Raw genomic sequence first — 26979 nt, 5'->3', positions numbered from 1 at the left:
ACATCCTTGTAAATCTTTTCTGAACCCTTTCAAGTTTCACCAACATCCTTCTGATAGGAAGGAGACCAGAAATGCATGCAATATTTCAAAAGTGGCCTAATCAATGCCCTGTACAGCCGCTAAATGACCTCCTAATTCTTATACTCAAAATTCTGATCATTAAAGGAAAGCATACCAAACTCTTTCTTCACTATTGTATTTACCTGTGACTCTACTTTCAAGGAGCTATGAACCTGCACTACAAGGTCTCTTTGTTCAGCAACACTCCCTAAGATCTTACCATTAAGTGTCTAAGTCACGCTAAGATTTACTTTCCCAAAATGCAGCAACCAAATAAATCTTTTATATTTCAAAAACTTAGTTTGCAATATACAATTTGAATGTTGAAAAACAAAAATTTCATCATCTTATATTACACAAGTGTCAACACAGCAGTAGCTTAATGAAATGCTGGATTTCAATAAAATCCCAGGTGAATTGCTAAGCTAGTGAAATCAGATTTAGCTGGTTAAAAATACTCAATTTACTCATTTCTCCAATGTATTCTACATTGCCCTTTACTTAGTTCAAGGGGGTTATTTGCAGAGAGACATTGGTGAAAAAGAAAAGTGGTAACTGGAGAACGAAGAACATGATATCTTTGGAACACTTATTCGATGGAATGATTTGTGATTCTACATCGCTCATGGCTTAAGCACTATTAATAAAATTCTCTAACAATACTACTGCTATAACCATGGAAGTCCATATAGTACTTTTTCAGTGGTTTAAATAGGTCATTTACTAGTCGCACAAATTATCAAAGTTAATTCTAAATATAGTTTCTACTTGACCACAACTGAAGCAACACTTCAATTTATATTCCATCTTTAAGTGTTTGACTCATTAAAATTATGTTTCACAAAAGACAAACTGGTATTTATATGATATTTTGGAGGATATCCCCAAGTGCTTAATAGCCAGTTTTGAGAAGATTTGGAGCTCAGGTTGAGGTTCTGGATGTAGGTTTGCTTGCTCAGCTGGAAGGTTCATTTTTCAGTGCCAGTGAGGTTGTTTATAAATGAAAGAGATACTTTTAAAGACAAATGCCAACATTGATCCAAAACAAAATAGGTTAAGGCAGGTGCCAAAAATATGGTGCAAGAGGTGGTTTTAATGGAGAAGAGAGAACTTTAGAAATTGGACCAATACAGCTAACAATGCAGTAGTAGATGAAAGGGCAAGTACAGAGTTAGAGAGAGAGAAATGTAGAGTTTTTGGAGGGATGAGGCCAAGCAAAGATTTGAACACCAGGATGAGAATTACAAATTGAGCTAGAAGGTCAGGATTCAATACTGGCCAAAATCCATGGGATAAGCACAATTTAGCATAGGTTGGAGAGACAGCAGATTCTGAAACAGGTATTTTATTGACAGTTACTTCAGAGACCAGTTGGAAATGGATTGGACAAAGTAAATTTTGAATGTCATGGAAGCACAAATAAGGGTTTGAACAACAGAGAAGGCTGACTTGAAACAGGTGATACAACACAAGTGGAAGCAAGTGATGGAGAGCTTTTAGGGTCAAATAGCAGGCATCAACTGCAGAGGTTTATTGTATAATGATCTGACACACCAAAACCTTGGCAGACAGCAAGCTCCCAAGCATTTTCCCCCATTGCCATCCCATTTTGAAACTTAAAACTGTCCCAACCCCTCAGTAACAACTTGGCAGAAGGAGAAAACTACACAGCTAGACAGCTTATTTTTATCTCCAGGGAGATTGCTGTCTCAGAAGTGACAACCCCAAAATGTCAGCTGTAAACCTGTCCTGGGATCCCAACCATCATCACTATTTTTCAGCTCCTGAAAGAACTCCTCAAAACAGACAGCACACTACATTTTGAATGTGATGCAGCAAGATAGACAAAGTATTCTCAATAGAGGTCACAGTTGCGATATCATACATAACATGGCTGATTTCAGGTTCGCTGTCCAGGGCATTATGTTAGCTGATTTCAACCAAATTGGGCTGCAGAGTGGCTTGGCACTGCTGCCTCACAGCACCAGGAATGCAGATTCAATTTTATCTTTGAGCGACTGTCTGTTTGGAGTATGCACATTCCCCCACTGTCTACATGGATCTTCTATGAAAAGATGTGCAAGCTAAGTGGAGTGGGCCATGCTACATCACCCAGGGATGCCCAGGTTAGATGGGTTAGCCATGGGAAATGCAGGGTTATGGGGCAGAGGGGTGAGATGCTCTTTGGAGAATCAGTGTGGATTCACAAGGCAGAGTGGCCTGCTTCCACGCTGTTGGGGTTCCATGATTCAGCAGCATTTCATAGTGTTCCAAAAACTTGTCGAGAAGGATGGTTTCTGATCCCTATTCAAAGACCACCACTAATTCTTCCTCCCAAACAATTTACATGTAGAAACCATGTGTATAACACATTAAGAAATAATGCACCTGATTGCAGCAAATTACAAGTTCATATTGTTGATGGCTGGTCAAGATCCAGGTAGAACTGATATTTTAGTTTCAAAACAGGATTTATACTTTTACATAACTCTCAAAGTTGAATTTGCTAATGTTATTTACAACAACTTCATACTGCTTAGACATCAAAAATAATTATGTTGATTTCTCCTTTCAATAAGTTTAAAGCTTGATTATTTTTCTAGCCTCTGTTGTTAACAAATACTGATTCCCACTTTTTGTTTGAGGTAGGGGACCTACACAATCAATTAAGACTCTTGTAAAAGGTTCCTCAAATGCTAGAATAGGTTTTAAAGGTGCAGGTTTTATTACTACTTGTGGTTTTCCAATTACCTGACATGTATTACATGTCTGGCAAAATTCAACTACATCCTTGTGCAGTCCAGGCCAGTAAAAATGTCTTTGTATTTTAGTCTGTGTTTTTCTCACTCCTAAATAACCTCCAAGTGGTAGCTCAAGCGCCACGCACAACACCTCCTTTCTCTACCCTACTGGCATTATGATTTGATGGATTTCTGTCCACTTCTCATCTGCCTGAATATGTGATGGTCTCCATTGCCTCATTAAGACATCATTTTTAAGGTAATAACATTCAAGGATACATTCAAATTCCTTCTCTGTATAATCCTTTTGATATAACTGCTTTAAATTTTCATCTTTCTGCTGTAACTCAATTAATATAATTGAGCTAAAGATGTCTTCATGGTCATCTATTTGATTCTGTTTTGTCCCAACCATCTGATCAAACAAAGTCTCTGCTAATGACATGTCAAGCTATCTTATTTGTATTCTTAGATCTCTCCTGTTTCAACTGCTGACTTTGTGACCTCATTGCCACACAATCAGGAAAAATTCCAGGATGTATATCCCGCAATTGTTCAGTTGCCTGAGTTTCCATTGGCTTTTCAAAAACAGTAGGCAGCACTCCTACTGGTGAATCAGCTATATCATTAGCAAGGACAAACTGTACTGCTGGAGCCGAGAGTTTGTCCAGTACTCCTACTACACATTCTCCAGTCTTTTCTGGACACTCTAATCTTACTTTTCATAACTGAACGCTTTTTGTCTCACCGTGAATTCCTGTTACCAGTACCTTTTCTGGTAATGAACCCTAAATGAGCTTGCTTAAATAGGGACTAAAAACAGAAACTGTCAGGGTTTTAAAATGTTGAGAATGCTTTGCAGAAATAATTAATCTTGTTGCTCATTGTCGGGTTGCTATCTTCTAAAATGTTCATCTGTTTGTGCAAGAGAGAGAGAGACAGACAGACAGATAGACAGACAGAGCGAGATAGACAGATAGAGATTATTCCCTGCAGCTTGCAGAAAGTTTAACCCTTTGAGACTTTGTTTGAATGCACATTTGTTTGTTGGTGAGTGAATATTGTATTTTGTGTCAGTGTTCTGTGTTTATTTTTGGGGTTGGAGTACTTGTAAATCAGTAGTTTTGTGAAGATTTAAAGTATAACTCTAGATAAGATGGAAGACAAATGTCTCCCAACAGAAATAATAAATCTGTATCGTAATTATAGAAACAATTAAGGAGAATATTGGCCACAGCTGCTCAACAAAATAAGGATTGGCCTCTAGGAGGCACACATGATTTAAATCTACACATTAAAATTGAACAAGGGATTTGGGAAAAAAGAAAGGGAAGTAAGCAGAAAGAAGTCATATCAGCGTGGAAAAAGCTAGCAAGGGAAAAATGGGAAAACTCCATGCAATCATCACGGAGATAAAACTGTATTAGAAGGGGAATTAGTCCATTAACTGAGGAAGGATCTGAACTAAATTGGACAAAAACTAAAATGCAAATTGAAGCACATGATTTAGAAGCAGAATTGGAATTGGCTAGGGAGAAAATAGAAAAAAATAAACAGGAAAGCAAAGAATCACAGCTTAAGCTGAAAAAAGGGAAACCGGTAAATATACAACAGGCTGCAGCCAGGCAGGATGAAACTGACAAAGACTGTTCCTTATACCCCACCCTCCCCTCTCCCAAAGACTTATTACTAAAGAAATCTGATCCATCTGTGGATGAGGGGGTGGGACACTGATTCGGAGGAGGAAATATTTTACGCCTCCTGTCCGGTCAGCCAACCACCTCTGGATTCCCGTTTGAACTCTCCCCCTTACTCTGATGACAAACGTGCCAAGGCCCATACCCTTCCCCCAACTGTTCAGCTAAATAAGGATTCAGTTTATCATGATCCCATAGCCCACCGCACTCAGAGTTAATTGAAAATAAAACATGGAAGAAACACCGAAGATACTCCTTTGGTTTCCACTGTCCCTACACTAATAAATCCCAAAGACACTGATGAACTGCAATCAAAGTTTTGGGACCTTATAATCAGTCCTTGCACTCACCCTGATGTGGGAGAACCAAAGAAAAATTTCCCGAATAGAAGAGTTCCTAACCCCAGGCCCTGAATCCGAGACAAGCCCAATTTGCGGATCTTCATCAACCTTGGAAACCTCATGAACTCTCAAGCATTATCAATAAGGCTCTAGATTATGGTAACAGTCCTGAAGGATTTGTTAATTACATTAATAGGACTAGGACCATTTATAATGCTGCCTCCCAAGACCTACTTCACCTCATGGAATGCACCCTTTCCCCTGAAAAATGGGTTGAGTGCTTAGAAATTTTACAATGTAATAATCATGCACAACTTGTAGTCCGGCACCAGGCCGAACCTAACAGATCAGTTTGGATTATTACCTGTCCCGCCAAGTAGTGCGTTGTGCAGATGATGTGGGTAAAGTCTTAACATGTAAACCCAGCTCTGGTAAAGGGAGTGAGGAGTCCCTTACCCATTTTAAGGAATGCTATGGCACTTACTCTGGTGATGTTAACTACCCACAAGGGCGATCACCCCAATTTAATGCCCTATGTATGACTGTCTTACCTGATCAGGTACAGAAAGTTATTTAAACCAACAACATCCACTGACAAGATGCCAAGGTTGCACAATTTGGCCGAGAGGTTTGTTACTTCTGGGAACTAAAGGATCCTTGACCATCGGCAAGGTCAAGACAGAACTTGCGCAAACTACAGGGGCTAAACCTAAACCCAGGATTCAAAACAGACCTTTCCATCCGCAAGGTCAGCCAGGCTATCAAATGGAACCCTCAAACTATCATCCAGTATGGCAGGACAGTAGGACTGGTACTGTGTATTCACATCATCCCAATGGACCTTGGGGTCCTCCTATATATATTCCCCAACAGTCCATGATGCCCCTTACTCCCTATACATCCTCTCACTATTCTTCACCACCTCCCCCACCCTCTAGAGTCCCCCAACAATCACACGTTTGTTTCAGTTGTAATCAACCAGGACATTGGCCCAAGAACAGCCCCCGGTTGATCGTCGTAGTGGAAGCAGCTGGCAACCTCTTGGTCGCCCTCCCCAGGGACCTCAGCAGGTTGCCCCTTTTACAGCACAAAACCCTTTTTCATCTTTGACACCTGTGCTACAGCTGTTCTCACCCAGCAATATGGCTCCTCTTGACACCCTGTTACATTTTATTCTACTAAGCTTGGCCCTGTTGCTCAGGGCATGCCTTCCTGCACCCATATTCTCCCCACCATCCATGCTATGATTCCTGAAGAAGGGCTCATGCCAGAAACGTCGATTCTCCTGCTCCTTGGATGGTGCCTGACCTGCTGCGCTTTTCCAGCAACACATTTTTTGCCTCTCATATAACTTTACATCAAAATGTAGAAGTCTGTACCTCCTATTTTGCAGTGTCCTTGCTTACCTCTAAATGTAATCAACATCTCACTATGGGTCTTCTCAGTGACTATGAGATTTCATTACTTCAAAATTGGCTTTTCTCTTTTAAGTACTGCTCTAATATTAAACCCCCGCTACATTCCTGCAGGACGAACCTTTTTAATTGCCTGATCCTCCCCATGATTGTGTTCTCATAAATGACCTTGTTACTAAATCACGTCCTGATCTTAAGAATTAGGCTCTTGTTAACTCTGACCTTACACTTGATGTTAATAGTTCTTCTTCTACCTCTCCAGAGGGCAAACACATGTCAGGATATGCAATTGCCAATTTGTCCCATATAATAGAAGCATATTCTATTGACCCACCCTGTTCCGCCCAGCAAGCTGCTCACCCGTGCCTGCATACTTGCTGAAGGAAAGTCAGCTAATATCTATACCGATTCCCGCTATGCTTTTGGATGTGCCCATGATTTTGGTCAACTCTGGCAGCAGTGCGGCTTCCTTATCTCATCAGGAGCCCCTATCCTCAATGCTGCCTATGTTGCTAATCAACGTCCCTCTCAATTGGCAATTATCTAATGTTCTGCTCACTCCTCAGATGCTTCTGATGTCGCTAAAGGCAACAACACCGCTGATGCAGCTACTAAGAAAGCAGCTTTTGAACAAAAAGACAAGGTTACTCAAATGACGAATAGGAAACCAAAGGGAGACGCTCATATTTCCTCTTCTGACACCCCGACCATGCCTGACCTAGAACAAATAAGGACCCATCAGGGGGATGCCTCTGATGAGGAAAAACAAAGATGGATGAACATTGGTTGTTACACAAATAGTTACAATAAGCTTTGGGTTATGCTGGTAGGACAGACACGTCTGCCTGACTCACTTCTGCCTATTCTAGTCAATTATGTTCATACACATACGCATGTAGGTAAGGAGGGAATGGTGGACAGAATTCTCCAAACTTGGTGGAATTCCCACTGCAAGAAAAAGCAAAACAAGCAGCTGCAAATTGCCTAATTTGACAAAAGCATAATCGCGGGAAAGGAGTAAAGTGTCCACCAGGTGAAACTTCCTTGCCAAGTGCACCTTTTGATACCAGTTAGATTTTATAGAATTACCTAGATGCCATTGCTGTAAGTATTACTTGGTGGTAATCGATGTATTTAGTAAATGGATTGAAGCTTATTCCTGTACTGACTGCACAACAACAACTACTTGTAAATTCTACTAAGGGAAATCATACCCAGATTTGGAATACCAGTAATGGGGTGTTCGGATAATGGACCCCACTTCTGTCTGGAGCTAAACAAGGCACTATGTAAGAATTTGAATATGAATCAAAAATTCCATTGTGATAATCATCCCTGAGCAGCAGAAAATTATAGAAAGAGCCAATGGTATCTTAAAAGGTCAACTAAGCAAGTTGGTAGAAGATACAGGTCTTAATTGGCTGCAAGTATTCCCAATTGCCCTTTATAATATGAAAACCATGATACAGAAAAAGATGGGATTCTCAGCGGCTGAACTGACAAATAGAAAGCCCCTGAGGATTCCCTAGTCTGCACTATTAACTGCCCAACACCCTGTTTATGTGCATGTCATGGCAGTAAAAATGCACAGATACCTGATTAAGCTAACCAAAGCATTGCAGTCTTATCATCAACAGCTCAAAGAAGCCTATTGAGTATCAGGGAAGGAAGAAGAAAGAGCTCCAACGTTTAAAGACATTAACCCTGGTGACTACGTACTATTGGAAAACTTACTATTGGAAAAATTGGGCCACTGCTGGAAAGGCCCTTATCAAGTTCTTGTGACAACAGAAACTGCAGTAAAGGTAGAAGAACGTTCAATATGGTCTATAAAGGACATTGCAAGCTTGTATCCCCCTCACAGTCTTAGTGTTAGTACCAATACAGGCATCCGATGAAAACCCAACCCAAATACATTCTTCCAGATATAACCAACTCATCTGTGATATCTCAGACGGCTAAAACTCCAATGTGACTGTATAACTGAAACCTGTACTAATACCGTTGGAAGTCATGAATGCAGCTGCCCAGCTGAAACTCATTTATCCAAACATCACTCGTGAATTTATTGTCATCCTTACAACACTTCTGCATCAGTCATCATGAGATGGCACAATTCCATAACCTCATCCATTCCGTCAACCGAAAACTGTTACTTTGAAATGTTTGTCTGTTCCCCTCTCAAAATGAACCATACAGATTGCAGTATTGAGCACATAGTACCGAAATCACCAAACCCTAAGGCACCTATTGTTATGAGACTGACCACCTATACTGTCTCGACGGAATCCTCTCCTATCTGATCTATCGCCACTAACAGAAATACCTTTACATGTTTCCTGTATTCAGTAGCTAGTATGATCAACAAGACAAGCTGGAAAAATAAATAATGACCAAAAATACTATGCACACCCGATGCTCCTTCTGTTACTAACAGTTTATTTATTCAAGCTAAACCTCCTGACCTATGTGTTATCTGCTCACTCTTCCATCATTCTGATATACCATGTATAAACAGGAGTCACCCACTTATGCAATCCCTCATTTGTAATGAAAAACCATTCAGTGGAAGAAGTGCGTCACTGTATGAAGTGCACTAACAAATCTAAAGGATTCAACGTTAACGTTGTTCTGCTGTTAGAGTGGTGTGCTGAAAGAGTTTCCAGTACCAATGACATGGGGCAAGTGAAACAAAAACAATGTAAAAATATCTTCAAAGACACTGTTCGTACTCCTACTCTCCATCCGTTAATACTCTTGGACAGGAATATTGCGTGCAATTCTGGTCTCCTTCCTATCGGAAAGATGTTGTGAAACTTCAAAGGAATCAGAAAAGATTTACAAGGATGTTGCCAGGGTTGGAGGATTTGAGCTATAGGGAGAGGCTGAACAGGCTGGGGCTGTTTTCCTTGGAGCGTCAGAGGCTGAGGGGTGACCTTACAGAGCTTTACAAAATTATGAGAGGCATGGATAAGGTAAATAGGCAAAGTCTTTTCTCTGGGGTTAGGGAGTCCAGAACTAGAGGGCATAGGTTTAGGGTGAGAGGGGAAAGGTATAAAAGAGACCTACGGAGCAACCTTTTCACACAGAGGGTGGTACGTGTATGGAATGAGCTACCAGAGGAAGTGGTGGAGACTGGTACAATTGAAACATTTAAGAGGCATTTGGATGGGTATATGAATAGGAAAGCTTTGGAGGGATATGGGCCGGATGCTGGCAGGTGGGACTTGATTGGGTTAGGCTATATGGTCGACATGGACCGAAGGGTCTGTTTCCATGCTGTACATCTCTATGACTCGATGACTCTAATTGAATGTTTGATAGCATCCACTGTTTACAAGATTCTGTTCTCGCTCTGAGTGGACTAGTCATTCACTCACAGAAGTGCACCTTTAGAACTCCTTTTAGCCTTCATGCTAAAACAAAGCCTACCCATGTTTACCCAATGACCAATACGGATGTTGTGGCCTAGTACACACTTTACCACTTTTTATGTTCCTCCTGAAGTACCTGAAGTAGATGATGAATGGAACGCCCACCAAGATGTGAAATAGTACAGAACAAAAATTAGAGGAAAACAAAAAGGACTTACACAACTTCTTTCATCAACAAACCTGGTGGTCCAGGTTGCTGGGAGGTCTTATTCCTGGCTGGGGTATTGAGATGGCCCTTAGATCAGATAAGTGACCTTGTGTATGACATCAAAAAAACTTGCCAACTCAACTGCCCATGCTCTGAAGCTGATAAACAAAGAGTTACAGGAGACCCGGATGATGATGCTTCAAGATTAGCTAGTGCTAGATTTCCTCCTTGCTAAAGAAGGAGGCGCTTGTTCAGTCATTGGTCCGCAATGTTGCACCTACATTGATGATTTTTCAAAGGACATTTTGGAGAACACAGATGATATCAACAAAGCGGGTGAAGATGCAGGGAAGATACCTGCCCTGTCTGATTCATGTGGATGGAGTGTTACTTGCTGGCTATGGTTGTGTATGGATGGATCATGTGGGACGTACTGACAGTCCTTGATCTCATCCTAGGAACATACATTGTTGTCCGCTTATGCATAAAATGGACCGTACATTGCTTTTCATCTAAGCCGTAAAGGAATCTGGTTAATCAACCTTTGTCTACTCCTGTACCTCTATGTCCGAACTCCCATGCTGAAATCTAGTATCTTTCAGACTGCTCCTCCGGATGGTGACTTGCCAGAGGAGGCACTTGACTTATTCAGAATACAAATCAAATAAATGGACTAATTATACTTGTACAGCTATGTAGTTGTCATGAAATGACAAAAAGAGGGAATGCGAAGGTTTATAGCCTTAAATATTGTCTTTAAACATTTAGACTAAAACATAATTTTGAATTCTATAATTCAAAATGTAGCACACTAGAAAAAAAGTATTGCAAGGAAGGATAAGATAAAAAAGAACATTTGCCTTAACATTAGTGAATTCATACAAACAGGACACCAAGTGATAACATTCATGGCTGTTCCTTTCTGAAATTAATAAACAATGTTTAATTCTGACCTTGGAAATTCGGTATCAATTAACTTCTCTCCTGAATTATTGTCCTTTGCAATTATCTATCTAGTTCAGAACATGCAGTGCATTCGTTAACTTTTGTGCTTGTGACAGTAATGCCTTTGTAAATCTGTATATAAAAATAGTCCGTTTTTGATAGTACAATGGAGTAGCTGGCCAGGGCTCTTGAAATAAGAGCGATTTCTACTCTCCTGGATTAATAGAATCCAGTTAGCTTGACTTATAGGTATCAGTGTTATGTTATAACAATGATGCTATTAGTAAATGAAGGGAATGAAGTAAAATTAAACTAAACTGTCTGTAAGTGCTTTTTTATTCCAGAACACCAAAGAGTACGACTCTGGGACGAACCATGAGAGAGGCTTACAGGTCAGTAATCCACAAGGGATCCCCTGAGCCGTCTCAAATCTGTACTTTAACACTGCCGCCACTCCAACAAAACTCCCAGGCTTGTCCTGTTTTCCAACATCTAGCTTTCCAATGCATCTCCTAGCCCATCAACACTGTGATTTCATGTGGCCTACTTTATTGCAATGAAAACACCGGAGCTTTTTAACTTCTTTGTCCCCTTCCTTTTTACTCTGTAGTAAGTTATCCTGATGATTTTCACCGAGATCTACCTTACCTTTCCTAAATTCTATCCCTTATGGACTGAAGTTGATTCTGGAGGCCAAACCATATTTTATGGACCAACTCATCATTATTAGTCAGTTCAGCTGCTAACTTAGCCAGATTAACTCTCTGCTCTTCCACATGAGTTCACACTACTTCAGGAAGTGAATTTTTGAATTCCTCCAAAATGATTGTCTCTCTAATAACGACATAGGTTTGCTCCATTTTTAATGCTCTTATCCATCTATCAAAATTACTTTGCTTGATCCTTTCAAACTCAATATAGATTTGACTAGGGTGCCTCCTTCAAATCCAGAAATGTTGTCTGTAGGCTTCTCGTACAAGCTCATACACACTTAAGATGGCTTTCTTCACCTCCTCATACTCCCCAGATACCTCCTCTGATAGTGATGCAAATACCTCACTAGCTCTACCTACAAGTTTTGTTTGGATTAACAAAACCCACATGGTCACTGACCACTGAATTTGTTTAGCCACTTTTTCAAATGAGATGAAAAAGGCTTCCACATCCTTCTCATCAAATTTAGGCAATGCTTGAACATACTCAAGCAGTTTGTCACCAGGTTTTTGATTACCAGGGGCTTGCTCATCCCCACTAGTCTTATCCTCAGCCTTCATCTCCATCCTTTTAAGCTGACTTTCCTTTCTTAGTGGCATTTTCTCATGTTCAAACTCTCTCCTGCTTTTAATCGCAACTCAAACTGTTTCATTTCTGCTACCCTTTTCTTATCTCTCGCCTCTAGCTCAAGCTGCTTCATTTGCAATTGAATTTTAGCCATCTCTACAGATCCTGATGGTGTTTCCAGCAAATTTAAATGCTGAGTTATTGCTGTAACCATCTCATCTTTCCTCACGGTAGCAGGTAGCTCCAACTCCAGCTTGTCTGCTAATTTCCGCAGCTTGGCCTTACCTACCTTTTGTTAAACACCCAAGGTCACTTCTTCCATCCCAAGAAAACTCTTGGTGACTGAAAAAACCATTGCTATCCCAATCTCTGTTTACCCAACTAAATCAACACCCAGAATAAAGACATTAACACCTACCACTTGCTGCCTTCCAGTCCAACAACTGTAATCCCAAATCCCAATTTGGAATACAAACAAATCCCGCAAAAAGCCTCTGGTCTGTTCTCGACCAGGCCCGGCCCCTCAAAATATTTTAAGCAGGTAGCCCAGACACTAACTTTGCTATTTAATTTACGTAAATGTATAACGGATTTTCCCAAAGAGAATTGCTGGACAGCCGATTTTGTTTTTAAACAAAACAGAATTTATTCACAAGATTACGGAATGAAACACAAAGAGCAGAAAATAGAATACTGAAATAACTTATCCTATCTAAATACGACAGGCTATCGCAATTTAATGATGCTGTTCCAAAGTACATGCAACAATCCCAATAAACTACCCTTGGCACAAAATGTAAAAACAAACAAAGGCTGACAGGTTTGAAGTTAGAAGGAGAGAAAGTCCAGCCTGAGCTCACCCCAGCAACATTTCTACACACACACTGCTGCTGAGCTACCAGAGCTGCTGAACTGGCCACTCCCCTTTCATTATATAAGCGTTTTAAATTTGAAAGCCTTCTATCTGAGGCAATATCTGTTAGCTGTAAACAAATAGGCCCTAAAATCTTTCCAAACTCTCAGACTTTTCAGAATCTGGACTGTTTACAACCTCTCTGAAAAAGTCAAGGACATCATCTTGCTAGGATGAGCTGACTTGCCACAAAATTAACAAATTGCTCCCCCTTTATGGCAGTCCCAGTTTTGTTTGGAAAGTTTGAATTTCCGACTATTACAACCCTATTATTCTTACAGCTATCTGTAATCTCCTAAAATACTTACTCCTCAATTTCCTGTTGACTATTGGGGGCCTATGGTAGAATCCCATCAAAATGATCACCCATTCCTATTTCTCAGTTCCATCCATATTGCTTCTCTGCACAATCCCCTAGGAATATCTTAAGTATAGCCATTATGTTTTCCCGAATCAAAAACTCCATTCCTCTCTTGTTTCCATTTCTATCCTTCCTAGAGCATCTGTACATTGAGCCACCAGTCCTGACCACCCTCAACCATGTTTCTGTTATAGCTATGATATCCAAATCCCATGTTCACATCCATGCCCTGAGTTCACCTGCCTTACCTATCAGGCCTCTTGCATTGAAATAAATGCCGTTTAATTAATCAGACTTCCCTCATTCTGCCATGCTTTTTCTGCCTTGTCTATTTAATTTGCTCTCTTTAACCGGTTCCACCCTCAACCTTCTGTCTGGTCTTACTACTGCTGACAGTCCCACCCCCTCACCAGGCTAGTTTAAACCCTCCTGAGTAGCTCCCAAGTAGCAAATCTCCCTGTCAGGATATTGGTTTCCCTTGGGTCAAGGACCCGGCAGCAGTTCACTAGACAAAGATGGGCATGAAATGTGGCTGATGGCCAATAAGTGGTTATCCCCAGATTTCCAACCCATTGTCCAGGTGATTATATCCTGACAATGGACTTTCTGCATGAGTTTCTGCAAGCGTTTTGTGGTTCACTGCCCAAGCCTCAGAACAGGTGGCCTTCTAATAAATATGAAAAATTTGTCCTTACCAGAAACTCCAAGACACAATAGTAACAATCAACAATTTACTCTCCAACCAGTTAAAATGTTCTACTAATTAGGATGATCCCTTCCAACATAACATTGGATAATATGTAATATACCCCTATATTGCTCCTTCAAAGAATTCAAGGAGTTTGGTCAAACATGACATTTCCTTTTGATGTTATATAGAATATTCTTTATCATATTTTCTAATTGTACAGGTTAATCAGGACAAGATCCATATTTGCATGCAGTAGTAGTTTCTCTCCTACTAACTTCAGACCTAATCTTCTACCAGGCTCTGATTTATTACATCGAGTAATGACTAATTTATCTCTGCGTGTTCATGTCAATGAGATCTCTGTGTTTCTTTTGGAGAGCTTCATTCTGATTAGCCTTACAGAATGCTCTTTTCAGAATCTTTCTTCAGCCTGCAACTCCACCCACACTGTGGCATTGAAGCCCAGTGATTTGCAGATCCGTGATATCATTGCATGGTTGCTACAGAGTTAGGCAACCATAAACATGACAGCCAGAACACTGTGGATAAAGTGGGGGAAAGAAATGATTCATAGGGAGCATGTCAGACTGCTTGATTCTTGAAACGGGTTGCAAAGAATGAATGAGTGGCTGTAAAATGTACCTCGAAGTAGTAAGGGCCCTGGTACCCAAGGTATTGAGTTGGTTCTCATACTCCAATAAAAAAAAGTTGAATGCCGTGTTGCAGGGAGGCTGGGGTCTGATGGATGGAAAAAAACCCGACTTTTTTCTGTAATTATCCACAGTAGATCAGATATAGTGAAACACAATAGAGAAGTAGCAAATTGCCTGTGGTCAGTGCAAGTGGATGTTGTGAAGAAGTGTTTTCCAACCCGATTTCCCCAAAATCCGGGCATCTATCAAAGTTTCCACTCAATTCTCAGGTAACTTGAAACTCATTTTCACGTTCATTCATTTGCTCAATTGTGTACTGCTTTGTTTTCACAGCATTTCACAGACTATATTGTGGGAGTTCCTTAACTGAGAGAAGGTCGAAAACCACTACCTCTGACTCGGGCTGGTGGGGGAGCATTTTCTTCTTGTTCTCTTCATCTCTTGCAGAAGTTTAGAGTCGATTCTCAGAAGCAGCGTCGGCGTTTGCAGCGGCTGCGGTCAAGCTCAAGAGAATTCAGCACCTCGTTGTGCGGTGGGGCTCAGAGTGAAGCGGAGACTGTTCCTAACCGTCCCTGAAGGAGCTCAGCCTCTTACCTTCCGGCTGAAAGACGAGCCAAACGGCAGAGAGACGATTTCGCCGGCCGGCCGACCCACCCGCCCACTGACTGACTGACTGACTGACTGACTGTCCCTTCCCTTCCCCTCGCCCTGGCAGCGGGCGCGCACCGCGAGCAGGCTCACGCGCGGCGGCCGTTTAAATTTAACGGTCAGCTGGTGCTGCGCGCGCTCGGCTGGCCAGAGGTCGGGGACCGGAGCCTTGCTTGAGCAGCCTCCCCAGCCCCCACCCCATCCCACTCTCCCCCGCGGTTCCGATGCGATGCGGAGCCCGGCAGGCTGAGAGAGAGCACAGAATGTGGGGACAAGGTGCCAACCGCCACCGGGGCTGATAACTACAACAACAACAACGACCACGGACACCCACTGCCTCTCAGCTCATCCTCCATGTCCACTAAGAGCCACATTATGGTTGCAGATATGTGTGGTGTTACTCTCTGGTGCCCCGTGAGGAGTTTGTGTACAGCAGATTGGTAAGTGAGCCTTTGGACTCTCCGGCCTCATAACAAATGGGCAGTAGAGTAACCTCTGACAGTGGCGAGTGACCCTTGACCCTTGGGTGCCCGTGTGTCAATTTGATCGCCACCAATATGTTCAGAACGCGATTTCAACGTTTGCCTGTCTTGAGCAAGCATTGAGTTGAGTAACACACTGTCCAGTTCATACATGTATCACACACACACATATATAAATGACCTAACATTCAGCCCAACTGGAACATGTTTATACTTCACCTGAGTTTCTCCCATCTTTCCGCAAGTAAATATATCACAGTAATTCTCTATTCTCTTCCCATATACAGCTTTGCCTCGAATGTATCTACTATATAATATTTGCTTAAAACATAACATATGATAGGAATTTCACATTCTCATCGCTCCTTGGTTAAATAAATTTATTCTGAATTCCTTGTTGGATTTTTTGGTGACTATCTTGTAAGAATTACTCAACCTCAAAAGGGAAAGCATTAAATAAGAATTCACTTTCAAAATCTTTCATAATTTTAAATGCCTCTATCGAGTTGCAACTCTGCCTTTTCTGAAGAATGACGTAAGGCTTAAGCCATTGCAATGGGTTTGTGAGCTGCCAAAGGCTAGATAAGGTAGACAAGCAGGAGGCTGGAAGAACACTGCAAGCCAGGCAGCATCAGGAGGTGGAGAAGTCGATGTTTCAGGAATAACCCTTCTTCAGGAATGGAGGTGGGCGTCGGGGAAACTGTAGATAAGGAGAGGGGATGGGGTTTGGGTGGGGAGAGGGGCATAATGGTGAGATAGCCAACCATGCCAATCCAGACTAAGAATAATTAACTGATGGAGAGCCGATTTCAATGGAGCTAGAACAAAGCTGGGTCACATAAATGGGAGGAGAAAGTGAGGTCTGCAGATGCTGGAGATCACAGCTGAAAATGTGTTGCTGGAGAAGCGCAGCAGGTCAGGCAGCATCCAAGGAGCAGGAGAATCGACGTTTCGGGCATGAGCCCTTCTTCAGGAATCATTCCTGAAGAAGGGCTCATGCCCAAAACGTCGATTCTCCTGTTCCCTGGATGCTGCCTGACCTGCTGCGCTTCTCCACCAACACATTTTCAGCTCACATAAATGGGAAACACCACAACTGCACAATGGGCTGCCTCCAAAGAAGAGAGTTCTGGTTTGGTCAAGGTTTATTCTCTTAAAAGGGAAAATGGGGTCAAACAAGTCCAGAACTCTGTGGATGAAAACGAAGATAGAAATTAAAATAAAGAAGAAAAAATATGATTCTGACAGATGTCAGGTAGATAATATAATTGAGAACCAAGAGGAATATAGAAGATTCAGAGGAGAAGTGAAAAGGCTCAGTCGAGAAGGAAAGAGGGCTTGTGAAAGAAAACTGGCTGCCAACATAAAGATGAATTCCAAAGTCTTCTATGGGCACATCAATAGTAAAAGGATAGTAAATGGAGAAGTAGGGTAGATTAGGGACCAAAAAGGAATTTACACATAAAGGCAAGAGGCATAGCTGGGATGTTAACTGAATAGTTTGTATCTGTCATTACAAGTAAGATGGATACAACCCAGGCAATGTTGACAGAAGAAAAAGTGTTGACACTTGATAAGGAGGAAGTGTTGCTAAAAGTTCACAAGGCACCAGGACTAATTGAGATGCATCTAAGGATGCTGAAGGAAATAACACAGGAAATTGCAAGGGCACTGACTATAATATTCGAGCCTTCCCTAGATTGAGGGACGTGCCAGAGGACTGAAAACTTGCAGACATTTTGCCTTTGTTCAAAACATATAGTAAGGACAAGCCTAGTAATTACAGACTGGTCAGTTTAACTTTGGTGGTATTCGAGGTAGAATTTGGAATCACAAGGAAAAAGGTGGTTTGTTTAGCAACAGCCAGCATGGATTTCTAAGGGAAAATCATGCTTGATTAATTTTTGGAGAGTTGGCTAAAAGGATTACTAAGGGAAACGCTGTTGATTTGGGTGTATGGGGATATCCTGGGCTAGATGAGGATACCATGAAAGATTCTCCATTGCAACCTCACCCCTTGCCTGAGTGTGACAGCCCTCAGGTTAAACCACCATCAGTCATTTCTCTGTAAGGTCAGAGCAGTCCTATAGTCAGGTAAGACTATGGCAACTTTACCTTTACCTTTATGTGAGCTTTCAAAGGCACAGTACTACAACAGTTTTATGAGAAATGTTATAGCTCATTGAATAAAAGGGACAAGAGCAACATGAATAAAATATTTGCTGAGTAGTAGGAGACAGGGAGTAATTAACAATTTTTTTTGCACTGGAGTTTTGGGGATAGCATTGGGACACTTTTTTGATGCATATTAATAATCTAGATCTTTGTGTGTGGGGACAGTTTCAAAGCTTGCAGATTATACTTAACTTGGAATCATTGTAAACAGTGAGAACTTAAAAAAAGACACGGACAAGTTGGTAGAGTGGGTAGACAGATGGCAGATGGAGTTCAATGCAGAGTTGTATGAAATAATGCATTTTGGTAGGAAGAACATGGACAGACAATATAAATACAGGATATAATATTTAAGGAGGTGGAGGAGTAAGGGAACCTATTATATATATGTACATAGTTCACTGAAGATGACAGGCTACCTAATAAAGCATACAGTATAGTGGGCTGTATTAATAGCAGCATAGAATGTAAGAGCAAGGAGGTTATGCTGAACTGATAAGGTACAGATTTGAGAAGGCCCAGGGAATCCCTTATGGACTCAACCTGTAAGCCTCTCTTGGTTCGCCCCAGAGATCGTAATCTTTGGTGGTTTGAATAAAAAAAGCCTTTGACAGACATTTTAGTTTAATTTTAGTCATCCCCTTTACTCACTAACAGCATCACCATTACAACATAACATTGATACCTATAAACTAAACTATTTGGGTTCTCATAACCCAGGAGATGAGGACATCAGCTCTTCAAGAGCCCTGGCAGACTATTCCGCTGAACTATCATAAACAGGCTACCTTTTTACAGAAGTTTACAAAAGCACTGCATGTTCTGAACTAGACAGATAACAGTGAAGGACAATAATTTGGGAGAGAAGTTAATTGATACAGAGTTTCATTTCAAGGTCAGAATCAACACTGTTATTAATTTCACAAAGGAACAGCTGTTATCATTTGGTATCTTGTTTATACAGATTCACTGATATTAAGACAACTGTTCTTAATTGCCTTACCCTCCCTGCCTGTCTATTTTCATGCAGCAAATATGTTCTATAATTCAACATTACATTTTAGTCTAAATGTTTAAGGACAAATATTTAAGGCTATAGACTTTCTCAGAACCTCTACAAGAATCCATTGGAGAATGCAGTACAGAAGAGATTTACAAAAATGTTACAGGGATGAGAAAAGTCAATTATGAGGTTTGATTATAGAAGTTGGGTCTGTTCTCCTTGTTGAGAAGAAAGAGAAGAGAAGATCTGATAGCAATTTTCAAAATAATGAGAGTGAAGAAGGGGAAACTGTTCACACTTGTAAAAGGATCCAGAACAAAAGGGTACAGGTTTAAAGTGATTTGTGCATGAAATGTGAGAAAAAATACATTTTTGCATAAGAAATGGTTTGGGTCTGGAATGCATTGGCTGAGAGTGTGGCAAAGGCAGAGGCATTCATGAAGCTGTTAGGTGAGTATTTGAATAGAAATAATGTGCAAAGATATTGGGAAAAAGCAGGGGAATGACTGTAAGTCATAATGCTCCTTGCAGAGCCAGAGCAAATATGATGGGCGGAATAACCTCCTCGGTGCCATATAGTCTATCATTCTGTAAGATTCGGATCAGATCTGAAGAGCGCAAACTGGTCATCAATGAAGCCCATCAGCAGCAGCAGAATTGTTTTTAATCACAACCAGTCATCTCACTGTACCAACACTATCAAGGAAGAATCCTGGTTCAATAGAGTTTAGGAGTGCATGCCAGGTCCAGTGCCAGATATAATTAAGCATGAGGTACCAGCCTGATGACACTACCAACTAGGTCTACATGGATGTTAAAAAGTGAAAGTAATCCCATAGCCAATGGATCAGATCAAAATTCTGCAGACCTGCCACATCTGGTCACGAATGGAAGTGGACAGCTAAGCAAACAACTAGAGGAATAGGCTTCACAAATATTCTCACTCTCAATAATGTGGGTTCCCAGCAAATTAGTGCAAAAGATAAAACTGAATATTTATGATTATATTAAACCAGAAGCGCTGATTGGATGATTCATCCTGGTCTCCTTCAATGGTCCTCAATATCACAGATGCCAGTCTTCAACCAAGTCATTAACTCCATATGATATCAGCAAATGCAATGGGTTCTGAGAACATTTCAGCTGTAGTACTGAAGTTTTGCACTTCAGAACTAGTTGTGCCCTTACCCAAGCTGCAATTATGGTGTTTAATCGACAGGCAGAAACCTGGTGTGCTCTGTCCATAAAAATTATGGCAAATTCAATCTGGCTAATTACTGCTTCTTTAGTCTACACTCAGCCATCAGTAAGTTGATGGAAGACATCATTGACCATACTATCAACTTGCACTTAAATAGCAATAATCTGCTCACCAATGCTAAGTTTGTGTTCTGCCAGATTACTGCAACTCCTTCAATAACAGTAATTTGGATATACCGACACCACATGGACTGTAATGGTTCAAGAAGGCTGCTAACTACCTGCTGCTACAGGGAATAGGGCTAGCAGTAAATGCTGATCGTAACAATAATGTTCACATCCCAAGGATGAATAAATGAATAGAGGAATACTGGGAGTAAAGGATGGTATCCATAGTGACAGCTTGAAAAGTCTTCCTTTCAAAAGAAAAGTGAAAGTTCAGTTAGGTTTGTGCAGCAATTGATTTGTCAATTCCCTATTACTCTCGCTTACGAAAGAGAAGTAACAGCCTCTGTCAAAACCTCAGTTCTGAAGAACAGCCATCTTGGATTTGAAACATGAACTTTGTTTATCTTGACACATAGAGTCGTAGAGTTATCCAGCATGGAAACAGACTCTTTGGTCCAACTCATCTGCACTGACCAGTATCCAAACTGATCAAGCTAGTGCTTTCAAATAAACCTTTTGGACTATAACCTGGCGTTGTGTGATTTTTATCCTCATGACACTACCATTAACTGTATAACTTCGGCCCTGGTTTCCCTTACCCAAATTCAACACTTCACATTTATCTAAATTAAACTCTATCTGCCTGTCCTCAGCCCATAGGCCCATCTAATCAAGGTCACATTGTACTTTAAGATGAACTTCTTCACCATCCACTACACCAACAATTTTGGTGTCATCTGCAAACTTAGTAACCATATGTTCATATCTAAATCTGCCATGGGGCAGCACAATGGCTCAGTGGTTAGCACTGTAGCTTTACAGCGCCAGGGACCCGGGTTCGATTCCAGCCTCAGGCAACTGTTTGTGTGGAGTTTGCACATTCTCCCCATGTTTGCATGGGTTTCCTTTCCTCCAAAGATGTGCAGGTTAGGTGGATTGGCCATGCTAAATTGTCCATAATGTTAGGTGCATTAGTCAGAGGGAAATGGGTCTGGGTGGGTTACTCTTTGGAGGGTTAGTGTGGACTTGTTGGGCCGAAGGGCCAGTTTCCACACTGTAGGGAATCTATCTACCAAATCATTTATGCAAATGACAAAAAGTGGTGGACCCAGCAGTGATAGGACATATTCTGCTAGATCTGCTGAGTTTCTCCTGCATTTTCTGTTTTTATTCCAGATTTGCAACATCCGCAGTACTAACGTACTGTGCTTTTATTTATTATTTTGGAAATGTTTACACTGTTTTCCTCAGAATTGGTGAAGAGGTGATCAAACAGAGCTCTTCAATATAAGAGTTTTGGGTAATCCAGTCAAAAACGAACAATTCCAGTTGGAGAGCGGGTAAATAACAATTTTAAAATAATTGACAAAAATATCTAATTGGAGTATCAGAAAATATTTTGCACGGTGAGTTGTCAGGATCTAGAACTTGAAAATATTGCATGAGCTCACTCTATAAAAATTTTAAAACAGGGTTGTGCAGAAAACGAGGAACTTAGTGCATTTTTCTGTCAATGTGGACTAACCATGCCTGCTCTTTCACAGAACCAGCACAGGGTTATTGGACTAAATTTCTTCCTTCTGTGCTTTAATTGTTTTTGCTATTCTAACTTGAGTTTCATTATCAGAAAAGTTATATCTCTAATAATGTGTTTATCTTTTATCATGAATAATATTTATTAATTTTTATGGACCTTAGTGTGAAGGATTGTGAATGACAGGATTGTTTTTTATTTAAAGAAAGGACATTGAAATTTTTATTATAGAAAGTCAATTTTTGGTAGTTGTATATTTTGTGATAACTGCTTGTTTGTGACTATCAGGTTCTAAGTTTTGCTTTGGTTATTATTTAGAGCAGTTGAGATACCAGCTGGAAGAATGCTTCCCAGCTCAGCTCTTCAGTTTCTGGACAGCAAACCTTGGTGCAGATTCAGTGTAGTAGCTGTTTAATACATGATGTAGGCATAATAGCTGTATTGTTTAAAAGTTATTTGGATTTGGAAATAATGAGAATTAGAAGAAGAAAGCCTTTCTGTAAAAATGGTACACACCCTCTGGTAATATTTTACTGGCAAGATAATGGGTTAAAAGAATAATGGTTAAAAGATTTTCTTTTGAAAATCTGGCCCATTAACACAAATTAGGCTGAAACAACTCCACGTGTGGTACACTTGATCAAAGACATAACTTTCCCTTGTCCACCTCTGTAATCTGTAAACCCATTAAGCAAGTTGATTTGGAAAAAAAACGATGATAGTATATTTTTTCAAAATAACTCTTAGACAATTCTATGAATACTTGAGTAGAAGCTGAGGGAATAGGTATCATCTATTAACAGTGGAATCTGAACCAGTGGAGCTGGGTGCGGTTGCTTTAGATACTTCAGTACAAGGAGAAGCTTTCCGTGTTTCAAGTTAGATCTAGTGGATATCATGCTAAGCTAAAACAAAACCCTTCAATCACAAGAAGAGATTTTCTTCATCTGATGTAAACTGGATTAGTCTTTCAGTTGAGTGACATTTCACAACCTGTCTTCTAAATAAGCCATGTATCATGTTCACACCTTTATTGAATTTGTCTTATGATCTTCTGCAGAGAAAGGCTAAAGGACAGCAAACACAATGCATAAGGGAAACATTAACAAAGAGTACCACAATGCAAATGAAATTCCATTGTGGCTGTGGATAATACATTACCTAAAAATGTAATATCAAATCAGTTTAACCTGTGAAATGTTATTATAATCAGATTTATTGTGGAAAAAGAGTAAAAGGAGAGGCTGTATGTGCAACATTGTTTCTATGAATGGATAGAATTAAGCGAAACCAGGACATACTTTAGATATTCTGCTTCCCAGACACACATGAGAAATTAGATCTGTTTTTTCTACCTTAAGCTGCAGGACATTTGTTGCCATTCTGCTCCAAAAAAATTGGCACGGATTAAGTCCTTGTAACTTGTCTTTCCTTAAGATTAGCAAAAATATGGTTGTCAAAAACTAGAAAGAAACATTCATGGAATGCCTATCTGCATTTTGACATTGTCTGAGGATTCCTACTCCTTCAAAAGTGTATGCACAAATATTACAAAGGGTTGAAGAAAAGCTATATCAACTTGCATCTATCAAGTTCTTCTCAGAATATAATTTAAGAAAATGGATGCTGAATCAAAGAGCTTAAATTATGAAGGATGACTAAGAAACTAATCAAAGGATTGAATTTTAGGAGCAGGATTCTAGGACATGGTGCCATGGTGGCTTAAGGCACAGCTGCTGGTGTGGGACAAGATGAGAAGGACAATACAGCATATTAAAGTCTGGGGAATAATGAATTAAACTTTAGACACAAATTTTAAATCAGAAATAGTAGAGAACCAACAGCCAGCATGGATGAGTGGGATAAGTAAATGGAATTTGTTGCAGGATAGGATATGAGCAGTAGAGTTTTAAATCAATCCAAGTTTACAGAGCTTGCAAATTTGGATGGTGTCCTTGAGAATAATCAAATCTGGAACTGACAAAGATTTCCTTTGTCATTCCTGTACAGCTGGACCTAGTAGACAGAGCAAGCTTGTTGGGGGAGACAGAAGGAGGGAGAGAAGGTTTGCTATCTTTCACTAGTTCTGAAGTTGACCACTTGCAGATTGCCTAGACTGTATTAGAAGAACAGTGGTTGATTCCTGAAGCAAACCTTTCACTGAAGATGCTATCTCTTCTTCCTCAGAAATTCTGTTTTAAAATTTTGTCTCACAAATATTATAATAAGCATTTGTTCCTCATACTTGTCTTTGAGATTTAACCTGCTACAAGAGCAGGTTAGAAGCTAGGAATTCTGCAATGAGTAACTCACCTCCTGACTCCTTAGTGCCCACCCACCATCTACAAGGCCCAAATAAGTTTGATGGAATGTTCTCCATTTGTCTGGATGAGTGCAACTCCAACCGCACCCAAGATACTTAACATCACCTTTGACAAAGCAACCCACTTGACTGGCATCCAAGCTACCACCTTCCACATTCACTCCCTTCATTACTGACATGCAGTGGCAGCAAGATGCCACATGAAAGATGGACTGTGGTAACTCACTAAAACACCTTTGAAAGGACCTTCTAAACCCAAGACCTCTATCACCTAGAAGGACAATGGAAGCAGATAAATGGGAATGCTGAACCTGTACCCTTTATGCATACTCCATTCAACCTAAAATTATATTGCTGTTGCTTCACTGTTATTGGAACTCTAATAGCACTGTGGGTGAACCTATATCACTTGGAGTGCAGTGGTTTAAGAAGGCTGCTTATCACCATCTTTTGAAGGATACTTGTGGAGAACAATAATATATGCTGGCTTAGCCAGTAATGTCCATATCCCTTAAATTTTTAAATTTTTGGTTTAAAAAAAAATTAAGAATAGTCAGTAAATTCTACCCTTGCCAGCAATGTCCACAAGTTTCAAAATAATAAAAATATAGCCAAGGTCTCAACATGGCTTCTTGTGTTACTCCAGCACGTCCTCAAACAGACTTAGAATTTACTGCATCCACTGCACCCGATGTGGCCTCCTGTACATTGGGGAGACAGGCCGCCTACTTGCGGAACGTTTCAGAGAACACCTCTGGGACACCCGCACCAACCAACCCAACCGCCCCATGGCTGAACACTTTAACTCCCCCTCCCACTCCGCCAAGGACATGCAGGTTTTTGGCCTCCTCCATCGCCAGACCATGGCAACACGATGCCTGGAGGAAGAGCGACTCATCTTCCGCCTAGGAACCCTCCAGCCACAGGGGATGAATGCGGATTTCTCCAGCTTCCTCATTTCCCCTCCCCCCACCTTTTCTCAGTCCCAGCCCTCAGACTCAGCACCTTCTTGACCTGCAATCTTCTTCCCGACCTCTCCGCCCCCACCCCCTCTCCAGCCTATCACCCTCACCTTAACCTCCTTCCACCTATCGCATTCCCAATGCCTCTCCCCCAAATCCATCCTCCCTACCTTTTATCTTAGCCTGCTTGGCACACCCTCCTCATTTCTGAAGAAGGGCTTATGCCCGAAACGTCGATTCTCCTTCTCCTTGGATGCTGCCTGACCTGCTGCGCTTTTCCAGCAACACATTTTTAAGCAGCATCCACCAATCACAACCTGGCAACGTGAAAATGCCCCCACCTTCCATACTCTTTGCTTCTTGTTCTTTAACCAATCATCTATCCATGTTATCCCCACCTTCATGATTTAAACTATTGTGTGGAACCTTTATTAAAAGCCTTTTGCAAGTTCAAATATACGATAGTTAGTTTCTTTTTATCTGCACTACCAGTCATATCCTCAAAAAGACTCTTAGCAAACCTGTTAATCCATATTGTGTTTGTCTGACCATGCATTGAATTTCAATGTGCATGGTTAAAACTTCCTTAATAGTAAATTCAAGAATTTCCACTCAACTGATGTCAAGGTAACTGGACTGTAGTTTCCTGCTTTTTCTCCCTCTTTTCTTGAACAATAGCATTATATTGTATTTGCTAAATTCCAACCTGCTGGAATCAGAAAGAATTTAGGGAATTTTGGAAAATCATATTCTCATCCATTATCACTGCTGCTATCTTTTTAGGGCTCTTTAAGTCATCAATACTTTCCCACTAACTGAAAATAATACAGAGCTGCAACAGATTTAATTTAGCAAATTAGAGCTGTTCAGAGTGTTTGCACTATTATCACTGTTGGGGAGATACTTTTCCATAGTATGTTCCAATCGATATTTCTCCAAAAAACAAAAAAAATTGGCAACGGAAATTTTGAAATCCTTAAAAGCATACTTCAAACCACTGGGGAATGTAAATTATGAATACTATTTGTTCAGTATTAGGTGAAAAAAAGTTCATTAATCAATCTGTGGCTGTGTTAACACCTTGCAGGATCATATGAATTTGTGCAAATAAAAGATGGGCTAATTAAACAAAAACCAATGTTGCTCAAAAAGCTCAGCAGGTCTGGTATTATCTGTGAAGAGAAATGTGAAGAGAATTAACATTTTGGGTCTGGTCACCAGACTTGAAATGTTTACTCTGATTTCTCTTCAGAGATGCTGTCAGACCTGCTAAGTTTTTCCAGCTCATTCTGTTTTTTGTTTCTGATTTACAGAATCCACAGTTCTTACCGTTTCTTTCTGGTCTTATTAAAGACCGGATCGTTTTAAGCATAGGAAATACCACAATGGGAACATGCCCACAGAGAGAGGTGAAACCCATTCTCAGGAAAGCAATCAATGCATAAAAGTACTGAGATTTTAAGTCTGTAACAAATTTATTGCAGAAAATACTAAGTCTTGCATTATGCTGATAAGATATTACCAGCTAAGAAGGCAGAAGGATAACAAACAAAGGGCAGGACAGAAATGACAAGTGTGAGGAAAGCAGTTTTATCACTGCAAGAATGCAAATCATATTGTGCTTAACTGATGTCAAAATAACTGGCCTGTAGTTCCCAGTTTTCTGCCTCACTCCTTTTCTTGAATATCAGAATTATATTTTCTGACTTTTAACCTGCTGGGATAATTCAGAATTTGGCTACAAGTAAACACAAGAAGCAGGTACAAGTGAGATACCAGCCAAAGATCCTATTGAATTTCTCTA

The 26979-nt window shown here is 40.5% G+C and overlaps 1 protein-coding gene across 1 annotated transcript in view; it reads right to left on the bottom strand.

Moving 5' to 3' along the window:
* The window catches only part of LOC122555758 (NACHT, LRR and PYD domains-containing protein 3-like), an 87117-nt gene extending 71913 nt beyond the window's left edge, over positions 1-15204 (bottom strand). Inside the window, exon 1 of the mRNA XM_043701862.2 lies at positions 15072-15204. The gene's annotated coding sequence lies outside the window, so the exon portion shown is untranslated. The remainder of the gene's footprint in view (positions 1-15071) is intronic.
* Between the last annotated feature and the right edge of the window lie 11775 nt (positions 15205-26979).

The sequence above is a fragment of the Chiloscyllium plagiosum genome, unplaced genomic scaffold (genome assembly GCF_037043375.1).
Source record: "Chiloscyllium plagiosum isolate Xiang-an unplaced genomic scaffold, Cpla_swu_hap1 HiC_scaffold_13, whole genome shotgun sequence".
Taxonomy (NCBI): domain Eukaryota; kingdom Metazoa; phylum Chordata; class Chondrichthyes; order Orectolobiformes; family Hemiscylliidae; genus Chiloscyllium; species Chiloscyllium plagiosum.
Note: the sequence above shows the minus strand (reverse complement) of the source record. Positions and strands in the feature narration are given on the sequence as shown.